The sequence below is a fragment of the Erythrolamprus reginae genome, chromosome 6 (assembly GCF_031021105.1).
Source record: "Erythrolamprus reginae isolate rEryReg1 chromosome 6, rEryReg1.hap1, whole genome shotgun sequence".
NCBI classification, from domain to species: domain Eukaryota; kingdom Metazoa; phylum Chordata; class Lepidosauria; order Squamata; family Dipsadidae; genus Erythrolamprus; species Erythrolamprus reginae.
Window position 1 is genome coordinate 92,868,467 of NC_091955.1, and position 14,542 is coordinate 92,883,008.

General features: G+C 41.9%; 1 protein-coding gene across 3 annotated transcripts in view; it reads right to left on the minus strand.

Annotated features, from left to right (window-relative positions):
• The window catches only part of GATA3 (GATA binding protein 3), a 77,456-nt gene that overhangs the window by 47,279 nt on the left and 15,635 nt on the right, over window positions 1–14,542 (minus strand). The window lies entirely within an intron of this gene.

The window sequence follows — 14,542 nt, forward strand, 5'->3', positions numbered from 1 at the left end:
TACAATAATTGTGTTCTTCCACTCATACATAGCAGTAAGTTATTTTTGTTAGGCACATTACCAGATAAATATGATAAAGGAAATGTATATTTAATATTACAGCAGCAAGAATTGTACTTGTGCAACACTGGAAGAATTAGGAAGCACTCACAGAAGAAGAAATAATTAAAAACTATTAGATTGTGGAAATGGATAGATTAACACTGAAGAAGAAGAAGACAGATAATATTTTGGAACTTGGGATCTGTTTTATGAATGGCTGGACAATAGAGGTAGAAATTAGGAGTTTAATATTGTCATGCAAACAAATTGACTCAGACAGTACTCTGTTCACTAAAAGCACTTATTGTGTACGAAGAGAAAATATATAAATCATTGGTTGGATTGATGGTTCTTTCTGCACTCGGGGTATTTTCGGAAAAGTTGTCACTTTTTAGTGAATGTCCCAACTCCAGAAGTTGTGAATGTCCCAACAGTTCACAACTTCACAAGTTTTTAAGCAGATGTTGGATAACCATCTGTCTGAAGTAGTAGGGTTGGACTCGAAGACCTCCAAGGTCCCTTCCGATTTTGTTGTATTATTATTATTATTATTATTATTATTATTATTATTATTATTAATGGTGTCAGCCTGTCTGAGCCACAATTCAAAGGCCCTCCTTGTTCCTCTTTCTCACATTCTTGCAACAGAATGTGAAGAAACTCAGAAACCACAAAATATGAGTATTTCCTATCGATAACCATGATGTCAACCACTTCCATTTTTAAAATATTTATTTATTTATTTATTTAATTTGTATTCCGCCCATTCCCAAGGGACTCAGGGTTGCTTAACCACAATAGAGACAACCACAATTTTCCATGTTGGTTTTCGAATGCCAGCTATCTACCTATTGAACCTAATTCCCTGCAACTTCCAATTTGGTTCGCTTGAAATGTCCTACCTGTCCATGAACACTTCAGCTTCAACTGCAACAATACACGGGCACACAATAGATTCAAGCTCAATGTAAAACGCTCCACACTCGACTGCAGAAAATAAAACTTCAGCAACAGAGCGGTCAACGCCTGGAATGTCCTACATGACTCTGTGGTTTCTTCCCCAAACCCCCAAAACTTTAATCTTAGACTGGCTATGGTCAACCTCACCCCATTCCTAAGAGGTCTGTAAAGGACCCACATAAGCACTCCATTGTGCCTACCGTTCCTGTCTTACTGTCCTTTTCTCTGAATTTCCTGTAATAATAATTAATAATAATAATTTATTGGATTTGTATGCTGCCCCTCTCCGTAGACTCGGGGCGGCATACAACAATGATAAAAACAGCATGTGACAATCCAATAATAAAATAGCTAAAAACCCTTATTTATAAAAACCAAACATACACACAAACATACCATGCATAACTTGTAATGGCCTAGGGGGAAGGAATATCTCAACTCAACCCATGCCTGGCGGTATAAATGAGTCTTGAGTAGTTTACGAAAGACAGGGAGGGTGGGGGCAATTCTAATCTCCGGGGGGGATTGGTTCCAGAGGACCAGGGCCGCCACAGAGAAGGCTCTTCCCCTGGGGCCCCCCAAACGACATTGTTTAGTCGACAGGGCCCAGAGAAGGCCAACTCTGTGGGACCTTATCGGTCACTGGGATTCATGCGGTAGCAGGCGGTTCCGGAGGTACTCTGGTCCAATGCCATGTAGGGCTTTAAAGGTCATGACCAACACTTTGAATTGTGACCGGAAACTGATCGGCAGCCAATGCAAGCCACGGTGTGTTGAAGAAACATGGGTGAATCTTGGAAGCCCCACGATGGCTCTCTGTACCTACTTCGCTTATGTTTATGTTTATACCAATACCTGCTATCTTGTGCATGTTTAACAAACAAAATAAATAATCAAATAAATAAATAAATTTATGAATCCCAGCGACTGGTTAGGTCCCACAGAGTCAGCCTTCTACAGGTCCCATCAACTAAACAATGTCATTTGGCGGGACCTAGGAGAAGAGCCTTCTCTGTGGGGGCCCCGGCCCTCTGGAATCAGCTTCCCCCAGAGATTCTTGTTGCTCCCACCCTCCTCGCCTTCCGTAAGAGCCAAGCTTGGGGTTATTAGATTCTGACCAATGAATGTATAGTGTGTTTGTTAATTGAAGGGTTAAGTATGTATTTTAATCGGTTCTTCAGTTTTTTAGTGGTAACTGAATTTTAATTATTTGGATTTTGATATATATTGTCTTGTAAGGCGCCCCCATATAAATCCAATAAACTTAAACTTCTTAAAATGTTCGGTATTGGGGCATCCACAATTTCTGGACGCAAGCCATCTCCCTGAATTCCAACAGACAGGAAATTTCTCCTTACTTTTATATACACTGAGAGCATCTGCACCAAAGACAAATTCCTTGTGTATCCAATCACACGAGGCCAATAAAGAATTCTGTTCTGTTCTGTTCTATTCTATGTCAGTTGTCTCTCTTGAATCTTTTAGAGGGGGGGGGCGGGGGGGAAATGAGCAGATTCCAGGTTTACAAAATGGATTATATTCTTAGCCACCCTGAGATGTTACAATCCAGAATGCAAAGGAGATGGCATATTTAGGATAAAAGAACGAGACATTCTGAGCACAGAATGGGGAGGTTTGGCTCTCCATCACAGATCTCTGCTCACTGTGTTTGCTACTTTAAAGAACCTACACCTGGTTTCCCACCCACAAACCTTCTTTGATTTGCCTGCCTTAAAGTATTTTTTCCCCAACTCAAAAATATGAGCAGACAGTGTTCAAAAATTAATCCTCTAGCCTTCTACTAGTCGGCAAGCCAACATTGGTTGGCCAATATTTGCAAAAGCTAACCAAAGCCTATCCTGTTGTCCTATTGTCTTGTTTTGTTACTTTTTATCATTACTTATCTAATGTTTTGTTTGTACATATTATCACCCTATAATTGTTTGACAAAATAAATAAATAAAATAATAAATAAATAAATTGTCCTTTACTTAGAAACATACAAACATAGAAGATTGACAGCAGAAAAAGACCTCATGGTCCATCTAGTCTGCCCTTATACTATGTCCTGTATTTTATCTTAGGGTGGATATATGTTTATCCCAGGCATGTTTAAATTCAGTTACTGCAGATTTACCATCCACATCTGCTGGAAGTTTGTTCCAAGCATCTACTACTCTTTCAGTGAAATAATATTTTCTCACGTTGCTTCTGATCTTCCCCACAACCAACCTCAGATTGTGCCCCCTTGTTCTTGTGTTCACTTTCCTATGAAAAACTCTTCCCTCCTGAACCTTATTTAACCATTTAACATATTTAAAGGTTTTCATCATGTCCCCCCTTTCCCTTCGGTCCTCCAGACTATACAGATGGAGTCCATTAAGTCTTTCCTGATCAGTTTTATGCTTAAGACCTTCCACCATTTTTGTAGCCCGTCTTTGGACCCGTTCAATTTGATCCATATCTTTTTGTAGGTGAGGTCTCCAGAACTGGACACAGTATTCCAAATGGGGTCCCACCAGCGTTCTATACAGCAGGATCACAATTTCCCTCTTTTGGAAGGCAAGGAGGGTGGGGGCAGTGTGAATCTCTGGGGGGAGTTGATTCCAGAGGGCCGGGGCCCCCACAGAGAAGGCTCGCAAGCCGACATTGTTTGGTCGATGGGACCCTAAGGAGACCAACTCTCTGGGACCTCACCGGTCGCTGGGATTCGTGCGGCAGAAGGCGGTCTTGGAGATAATCTGGTTCTATGCCATGTAGGGCTTTATAGGTCATACCAACACTTTGAATTGTGTCCGGAAACAGATCGGTAGCCAATACAGTCTGTAGAGTGATGACGAGATATGGGCATGTCTCGGAAGGCCCAAAATCGCTGTGTTTTGGACGATCTGAAGTTTCCGAACACTCTTCAAAGGTAGCCCCATGTAGAGAGCATTGCAGTAGTCGAACCTCGAGGTGATAAGAGCATGAGTGACCATGAGCAAAGACTCCCTATCCAAATAGGGCCGCAACTGGTGCACCAGGCGGACCTGGGCAAACGCCCCCCTCGCCACAGTGTATAAAAATGGTTTATAATGGTTGTTAGGGTCATTGGGTTTTATTTACTGTAGTTGTTCAACTTCTTTTTATTATTGCATTGTTTTTATTGTTGTGAGTCCTACGGGATTGGGGGCCATAGAAGTCAAATAAATTGAATTAAATTATATTAAAGACACTACGAAAGCAATATGGGTAGTCCTCGACATATGACAAGTGAGCCTGACATTTCTGTCATTAAGCGAGACCTTGGCTAAGTGACCTCTGCCCCACTCTACAACCTTTGTTGCCACCACGGTTAGGCAGATCACTGCCATTGATCACTGAGTAAGCCAACGGTTGTTAAGCGAATCAACTTCCCCCATTGGCTTGGCTTTACATCATCTGGGGACACAGCGACGGTCACAAATGTGAATCCATCTGAATTTTGAACCCATGACCATGGAAATACTGCGAAAATAGTATGTGAATAATAGTATGTGAAAAATAACTGTGAAAAACAGACCCCGGTCAATTTATTGAGTGCTGTGGTAAACTTTGAGGGGTCACTAAATGGGCCGTTGTAAGTCAGGGACCAGCCACAATCACCGTCCTCAGATTAAACCAGTTGGCAGGTGGGAACTCCTTGTCTGTTTCCTCTCTTCCCTTTCCTTTCCTTCCCATTCTTTTCTTTTCTTTGCATTTTTCTCCTCTCTTTTCCGTTTTCCCCCCTCTCCTCGACTTGCCTGTACAGAAAGAGACTGCTCTGGGTTTACTCTGTGTGTGTGTATGTGTGTGTGTTTTTGTCACCCGTTAACCACATCCTGACTCTATTAAAGTTCCTGGCGCTGAACAAACAATGTAACTGTCGCGTGCAGCCGCCTGACTCTAATTGGATTAACTAAAACGGATCGGGCCTAGAATAGAGAGAGAGAGAGAGAAAGAGAGACAGGGCCGCCTCAGACAGCGGCGATGTTCATGTCGCTGTGGAAAAACCCTGAAAACCGATCGGGTGGGGGAGGCTCCCCTCTCTCTCCCTTCTTGCAGAAGAGACACCGGAGGGGAAGAGGGGAGACCGGGGACGGGTGGGGGGAAGCAAAACAAAGGAAAAATAAAATTATTTTCCCAAAACGGAAGTTGGGGCCTTCTCTGAGAAGAAAGCGAGATGCTAAAAGACGTTCGCCATCCTCGGAGAGCGGAGTTCGACGGCTTGGGTGCCCCTTTGGTGTGGCTGCTGGGTTTGGAGGAGGAAGCGTTAGAGGGCCCCGATGTGTGTGTGTATACACACACACAAATACATCGACCCACATATAAAATAACCGGTGGGCGCGCGGCTGGAGTTCCGATGACGTTAGAAGCCGCAGCTGCCGTGGCTGGTTGAAAAAAAAAATATTGGCGGTTCTCCAGAGTTTCAGAGCAAGACCCTAATCGAAGGCCTCAATTTATGACAGTGGTTCGTTTAGTGACTGTTTGTAGCTACCATGACCCTGAGGTAAAAAAGTAACTTAGGACCATGTCTTCTCTCACATGCTTAGGCCCGTTGCAGCCTCCCCCCTGGGGATGGCCATGTGATTCAAAATTTCGACACCCGGCAGCTGAGTCCTATTTTATAACGGTCGCAGTGTCCCGGAGATCGCCTGATTCCCTTTTAGAGACCTTTCCGACAAGCAAAGTCAAGCCGATTCACTTAAGGACCGTGTTATTCGCTTAAGCGCCAGAGCAGTCCATTTAATGATGGCGACAAGAAAAGTTGTGTGAGAAAACAGCGTTAACGAATGGGCAATAGGGAACATGGATTAACAGAGCCAATAGGGAGCATTGATCACCGGAGCGCCAAATTATTAAACTTGGGGCTCTGTTGTGGTCGTAACTCGTGGACTACCTACACCGAGTCCTCGCAGAGTTAGTCAAATGTATTTCTGAGCAAGGATGCTAATGCTCCATCCTAAGATAAAATACAAGAAATAGTATAAGGGCAGACTAGATGGACCAGGAGGTCTTTTTCTGCAGTCAATCTTCTATGTTTCTATGTTTCTAAGAGGCCTCCATGCAGATAGTTCCACACTGGGGATGGAGGGAGGGGGATTATTTACTTAAAGCAATGCCCCCCCTCCTGAAAAAATTGTTAGAAATACTTCCTCGTACGGCAGACTCGCTTTGGGTCACTGCCTTTGTGAAATATCCCCACATGCAAATCACAAAATATTTGGGAGAGCAGCCCAGATCAACCAGTCTAAACAAAGTTCCCTTTTTCTATTTAATGTCTCCCTGACTCATTCACTCAGTCACTCTTTCTCTCCCTCTGTCTCCTACTGTCTCTCCCCTCCCACTTTCCCACTCTCTCTCCCTTTCTCCTTCCCTCCCTCCTACCCTCTCCCCTTCTCTCCCTCCCTCTCTGCCTTCCTCCCCCTCCCATCCCTCTCTCCTTCCCTCCCTCTCCTCCTCCTTCGCTCTCTCCCTCTCTGCTTTCCACCCCTCTCTCTCCTCTCTATCTTTCTCCCTCTTTCCCCTCCCTCTCCCTCTTCCTCCCTCCCTCCTCCACTCCCTCCCTCTCTTCCTACTTCCCTACCTACCTCTCGGCCTTCCTCCCCTCTCCCCATTCTCCTATCTATCTTGCTCCCTCTTTTCCACCCCATCTTTCCCCACTCTCTCTCCCTCTCTCCTTTCATCCCTCTCCCCCTCCCTCTTCCTCTCTCACCCACCCTCCAGTCTCCCCTCGTTTCTTCCTTCCCTCCCTCTCTGCCTTCCTTTCCCTCTCCCCTCCTCTCACTCTCTCCTCTCTATTTCGTTCCTTCTCTTTCTCCTCCCTCTCTCTCTCTCCTTCCCTCCCTCTCCCTCTGCCCTCCTCTCACTCTCTCCTATCTTTCTCCCTCTTTCCCCTCCCTCTCCCTCTTTTCTTCCCTCCCTCCTCCTCCTTCCCTCCCTCCCTCTGCCTTCATCCCTTCTCCCCCTCCCTCCCCCTCTTCCCCACCCTCCCCTCTCTTTCTATCTCTCTATCTATCTCATTCTCTCTCTTCTCCACTCCTTCTCCCTCCTCCCTTTCCTTCCTCTCTCCCTCCCTCTCCCCTCCCTCCTCTATCTATCTCCGAGACCGCCTTCTGCCGCACGAATCCCAGCGACCAGTGAGGTCCCACAAAGTTGGCCTCCTTAGGGTCCCATCGACCAAACAATGTCGGCTGGCGGGACCTAAAGGAAGGGCCTTCTCTGTGGGGGCCCGGGAGTCTGGAATCAGCTCCCCCCGGAGATTCGTACTGCCCCCACCCTACTCATCTTCCGAAAGAGTTTAAAAACTCATCTTTGCCGCCAGGCCTAGGGTTCCTTAGATCTCCCCCCCTGACTAATGAATGCTTTCGTTTGACTGTTGAATGAATGATATTGATAGTATTTTTAATTAGAATTTTAAGATTGTTTTTTAAGGAATAAATTGGATTGTTATTATTGTTTCTTGTTTTCTGTACATGCTGTGAGCCGCCCCGAGTCCTCAGAGAGGGGCGGCATACACATCCAATTAAATCTAAATCTAATCATCTCTCTCTCACACACACACACACACACACATACAGGGGGAGGTAACCAAACCTTGAAAATGAGATTCCCCATCTTCAAGGCATGGTGAGAGAGAACTGAGGGAGGTTCTCTCGGGAGGAGAGGCCATTTTCTCTCTCTTCGCTAAGGGAAGTGACTGAACCAAATCGACAAAATTTCCGGAACACCTTCGGTTTTTGTGGTTCCCCTTCCCCCCACACAACACCACACTTTCGTACACAAAAGCATACAAACCCCACTCTCCAGAAAGAGGCGAGGGAGCAACAGGTTGCCTCAAAGAAAGAAGCAGGGAGGCCGGCGGGATGGTGGCAGAGAGATAAACTTAGCAAGAAGGCCGTGAATAATAATAATAATAATAATAATAATAATAATAATAATAATAATAATAATGTTTGCCTATTTGCAGATGACTCTAAAGTGTGCAATAGGGTTGATATTCCTGGAGGGGTCTGTAATATGGTAAATGATTTAGCTTTACTAGATAAATGGTCAAAGCAATGGAAACTGCAGTTTAATGTTTCCAAATGTAAAATAATGCACTTGGGGAAAAGGAATCCTCAATCTGAGTATTGCATTGGCAGTTCTGTGTTAGCAAAAACCTCAGAAGAGAAGGATTTAGGGGTAGTCTCAAAATGGGTGAGCAGTGTGGTCGGGCAGTAGGAAAAGCAAGTAGGATGCTTGGCTGCATAGCTAGAGGTATAACAAGCAGGAAGAGGGAGATTGTGATCCCCTTATATAGAGCGCTGGTGAGACCACATTTGGAGTACTGTGTTCAGTTCTGGAGACCTCACCTACAAAAAGATATTGACAAAATTGAACGGGTCCAAAGACGGGCTACAAGAATGGTGGAAGGTCTTAAGCATAAAACGTATCAGGAAAGACTTAATGAACTCAATCTGTATAGTCTGGAGGACAGAAGGAAAAGGGGGAACATGATCGAAACATTTAAATATGTTAAAGGGTTAAATAAGGTTCAGGAGGGAAGTGTTTTTAATAGGAAAGTGAACACAAGAACAAGGGGACACAATCTGAAGTTAGTTGGGGGAAAGATCAAAGGCAACATGAGAAAATATTATTTTACTGAAAGAGTAGTAGATCCTTGGAACAAACTTCCAGCAGACGTGGTCGGTAAATCCACAGTAACTGAATTTAAACATGCCTGGGATAAACATATATCCATTGTAAGATAAAATACAGGAAATAGTATAAGGGCAGACTAGATGGACCATAAGGTCTTTTTCTGCCGTCAGTCTTCTATGTTTCTGTTTCTTTTTCTAATAATAATAATAATAATAATAATAATAATAATAATAATAATAACAACAACAACAACAGTAGTAGTAGTAGTAGTAGTAATAGTAGTAGTAGTAGCAGTAGCAGTAGTAATAATAATAATAATAATAATAATAATAATAATAATAATAATTTAGTCTTGCATGCCGCCCCTCTCTGAAGACTCATAGTGTTTACAAGCGAATACGAGGCGGAAATTGGTTCACGGTGGAATCCACTTTCGCTTTGATAAAGGATTCTATCATCAGTGGGATTAAAAATGACAAAACAAAAAGAAAACAATAGAGAAAGGATGAGGAAGGATGTGGAGTTAAAATATCAGCCTTGCCAGTTTGTGTTACAACATTTAACACCTAACACCATGGTGCATAAGAATAGAATAGAATAGAATAGAACAGAACAGAATAGAATAGAAAATAAAGATAAGAATAGAAAAAAGAATAGAGAACAGAACAGAATAGAATAGAACGGAACGGAATTCTTTATTGGCCAAGTGTGATTGGACACACAAGGAATTTGTCTTGGTGTATGTGCTCTCAGTGTACACAAAAGAAAAAGACACATTTGTCAAGAAACACGTGGTACAACACTTAATGATTGTCATAGGGGTCAAATAAGCAATGAAGAAACAATCAATAGAAATCTTAGGATACAAGCAACAAGTTACAGTCATACAGTCCTAAGTGGGAGGAAATGGGTGATAGGAATGATGAGAACAACTAGTAGAAATAGAAGTGCAGATTTAGTAAAAAGTCTGACAGTGTTGAGGGAATTATTTGTTTAGCGGAGTGATGGCGCTCGAGAAAAAACTGTTCTTGTGTCTAGTTGTCTTGGTGTGCAGTGCTCTGTAGCGACGATTTGAGGGTAGGAGTTGAAACAATTTATGTCCAGGATGCGAGGGGTCAGTCAATATTTTCCCCGCCCTCTTTTTGACTCGTGCAGTCTACAGGTCCTCAATGGAAGGCAGGTTGGCAGCAATAAGTGTACCATTGTGCCTACCATCCCTGTCCTACTGTTCTATTGTCTTCTATTATTACTTTTTATCATTACTCCTCTAATGTTGCCAAATTGCCATCCAATAATTGTTTGACAAATACATTAATAAAAAATAAATAAAAGATAGAGAGAGAAGGGAGAGAGAGAAGGAAGAATTCTTTATTCTTTCTTGGACAAGTGTGATTGGACACACAAGGAATTTCTAGATTATTATTATTGTTATTATTATTATTATTATTTATTAATTAATGGATTTGGTTTGGTTTGGTTTGGTTTGGTTTGGTTTGGTTTGGTTTGGTTTGGTTTGGTTTGGTTTGATTTGATTTGATTTGATTTGAATGCCGCCCCTCTCCGAAGACTCGGGGCAGCTCACAGAAGCTATATAGATACTACCCAGGCTTCATATTCTGGGGAAACCAGAGCATGATACCATGGTCTTTCCATGCTGAAGGATGCCAATGAATAAAATAGAATAGAATCCTTTATTGGCCAAGTGTGATTGCACACACAAGGAATTTGTCTTTGGTGCATAGGCTCTCAGTGCACATAAAAGACAAGATACATTTGTCAAAAATCATGAGGTACAACACTTAATGATTGTCATAGGGGTCAAATAAGCAACGAGGAAGCAATCAATATTAATTTTAAAAATCTTAAGGATACAAGCAACAAGTTACAGTCATACAGTCCTAAGTGGGAAGAAAAGGGTGATAGGAATGATGAGAAAAAACTAATAGTAATAGTAGTGCAGACCTGGTAAATGCACGGCTCAAAAAAAATAAAGGGAACACTTAAACAACACAATATAACTCCAAATAAATCAGACTTCTGTGAAATCAAACTGTCCACTTTGGAAGCAACAGTGATAGACAATCAATTTCACAGGCTGTTTTGCACATTCAACTATAAATGGATATATTTTATTTTTCTGTGAGGCAAAATACACCTCTACTGCTGCCTACTTAAAAAGAGGGTGACAATATTACATGAATGTGGCATTTGCATATTAACTTCTAACATGGCCCATCGATTCTGAATTTGTTTCCTTTTTCCCCTCGGGTTCATTTCAAAGCTACCCAGGCCTGAAAAAGGTGATTAAACTTAAATCTGATTTAACTTTCTGTTCTCACCTCCCATGAGGCAAAATTAAATGGGAAGTTTGCTGTAGGGTTTAAGATACCGGGCCTAGAAACCAGGAGACAGTGAGTTCTAGTCCCACCTTAAACGTGAAGTACTAAACATGGCATACAAGTCTAATAAATTATTATTAATCATTATGAAAGTTGACTAGGCAACTTTGGTACAGTCACCAGGTAAATTCTTCTTCCTGGACTGGATGAATTGCTCTCAGCCTTATCTGGCCCAAGATTTCTCCAAGGACCACCAAAATCCTCTCACGGACCTCCAGAGGTCCACGGACCACAACTGAAATAGCAAATTCCATCACCAAGCAACGGAGTCATTGAGTCACACTCAATTTTATAACTTATGCTATAGTGTATCACACCTTCGTCAAACTAATCCAACTTCCCCCTTCAACTTTGCTTGTTGGAAACTGGCTGGGGAGTTTGTGAATGGCGATTGTGTGACCCTCGCAGCCATCCTCAATACGAACTGATTGCCGAGCCCCCTAATTTTCCCCAAGAAACAAATGAGCCGTCTTGGCCTGATGCTTGTAGCCTGGTCATGAACCACCTCTAATAGACATTAGAGCAACAAAGATGCAACAGAGTCCTTGGAGAGGACTTATTATTATTGTTGTTGTTGTTGTTGTTGTTATTATTATTATTATGTCAATACAACACAGCAAACGAGATCACTATGCAGGATTTCGTATTTCATCACAAGTCGGGCGCTTCCCAAGCACCTAGGACTGCGTGATGTAGCGGCGAATTATGTTTGCCGATCCCAGTAAAGCGGCCTTTTGCAATTGACAGATGGAGATTTTGTCAATTCCGATGGTTTTCAAATGTCCACTGAGATCCTTTGGCACTGCGCCCAGCATGCCAAGTACCACTGGGACCACTTTCACCACATTATTATTATTATTATTATTATTATTATTATTATTATTATTATTATTATGTCAATACAACACAGCAAACGAGATCACTATGCTGGATTTATTTATTTATTTATTTATTATTATTATTATTATTATTATTATTATTATTATTATTATTATTATACACTGACTTTCCTATGAGCGAACATCTTCCGAAGCAGAGCAACAACTCTATGGGTTCGGTGAAAAAGTCTATGTTTAGCTTGGTTAAATAGTCATATCATGAGTTTAATTGGATAAATGGCCTAGATCAGTGATGGCAAACCTATGGCACACATAGCCATATCTGCTGACATGCAAACTGTTGCCCTAGCTTAACTCCAACATGCATGTATGTGCCAGCCAGCTGATTTTTGGCTGTGTGGAGGCTCTGGGAGGGCGTTTTTGGCTTCAAGAGAGCCTCCGGGAGGATCGGGGAGGGCGTTTTTACCTCCCCCGGCTCCAGGGAAGCCTTTGGAGCCTGGGGAGGGCGAAACACAAGCCTACTGGGCCCGCCAGAAGTTGAGAAACAGGCCATTATTGGCTTCAGAGGGCCTCCAGAAGGCAGGGGATGCTGCAACAGTCGGAAGCATGAGGACCATAGTTCCCTCTAAGCTGAGCAGTGAGCAATCGCTCACTTAAAAATCATCATCAACTCAGAGTTTTCCAAACCTGCCCAGAAGCTGAGAGGGAAAGAGTGAGAGGGAAGGAGAGAGAGAGGAAGAGAGAGAAACAGATAGAAAAAAGAGAGGAAGGAAGAGAGAAAGAAAATCAAAATCTAGTTTGAAACTAGCTCAACTATTTAAGTGGCATTTTGATATTGACAGAGTTGCCCTATTATGAGTTCACTGTTACAGACACACAGTACACTATTTTATTTTGAAATTCTCTGAGGCAAAACAGGGTGGGTTGTTTGTTTGTTTGTTTGTTTGTTTGTTTGTTTATTTAATATTTCTGTGCTGCCCAGTCCCGAAGGGAGTGCCGCTCAGACACTATACTTTTCCGCCCACCCCCCCAAAAAATTAGAGGGAACACTGATGAGGACCAGTCGTAAGTCATTTTTCTGCAGCACCGTCGTAACTTCGAACGATCACTAAACGAACAGTCATAAGTCAAGGACTGCCTGTATTGAAAAGGCATGTCTCCTGGGTCCTTGAAGGTGATAGCAAGCCTCCCCCGACCTCAACGAATGGGTGGAAACCCATAGAGACCTTGCCTGCAATAAAAATGGCTTTGCTTTTTTTCCCAACCAGGTTGTGAAAGTTGTGGTTTTCTAGGACTCCCAGTTCTAGAAGTTGCAGCATGTGTACTCACTCGGCATCGAAGATGGCCAAGTGACATCATCTTCCTCGTTGTGTAGAATGACACAAGGAAAGCAAATCAGTGCCAGGGTGTCACAAATGCATGCAACATTGCCGCATGAAAGACACTTTGGATTGGTGACTAAGGCATCAGGCAGGCAACCAGCAGACTGTGAGTTCTAGTCACACCTTAGCCATGAAAGCCTGCTGGGTGACTTTGGACCAAGATATTATTATTATTATTATTATTATTATTATTATTATTATTATTATTACTACTACTACTACTGTTGTTGTTGTTGTTGTTGTTGTTGTCAGTACAACACAGCAAATAAGATCACCATGCTGGACTTCGTATTTCATCATCAATCAGGCGCTTCCCAAGCACCTAGGACTGCGTGATGTAGCGGCGAATTATGTGTGCCGATCCTAGTAAAGCGGCTTTTTTCAATTGACAGATGGACATTTGGTCAATTCCGATGGTTTTCATTATTGTTGTTGTTGTTTGTTGTTGTTGTTATTAACAACCAGGGGACCCAGGGGAAGAGCCTTCTCTGTGGCGGCCCCGGCCCTCTGGAACCAACTCCCCTCCAGAGATTAGAATTGCCCCCACCCTCCTTGCCTTTCGTAAGCTGCTTAAAACCCACCTCTGCCGCCAGGCATGGGGGGATTGAGATACTCTTTCCCCTTAGGCCTTTACAATTTTATGCATGGTATATCTGTATGTATGTTTGGTTTTTTATAATAATGGGTTTTTAACTGTTTTAGTATTGGATTATTATTATATGATGTTTTATTGCTGTTGTTAGCCGTCCCGAGTCTGTGGAGAGGGGCGGCATACAAATCCAATAAATAAATAAATAAATAAATAAATAAATAAATAAATAAATAAATAAATAAATAAATAAATAAATAACTAAATAAATAAATAAATAAATAAATAAATAAATAAATAAATAAATAAATAAATAAATAAATAAATAAATAAATAAATAAATAAACAAACAAACAAACAAACAAACAAACAAACAAACAAACAAACATCATTATTATTATTATTATTATTATTATTATTATTATTATTATTATTATGACAAGGTTCTGAAACACAATACACCAGACCTCACAATTGTGGAAAAGAAAAAAAAGTGTCGATTATTGATGTTGCCATACCAAGTGACAGTCGAATTGATGAAAAACAACAAGAAAACCTTACCCGATATCAGGATCTTAAAATCAAATTAATACAACTCTGGTATAATTCTAAAATTAAAAACATTCAACCTCATTTACTGCAACAGGAAAAACATACCCAGAGCCCAGAAGGGGGAAAAAAGAAAAAAAA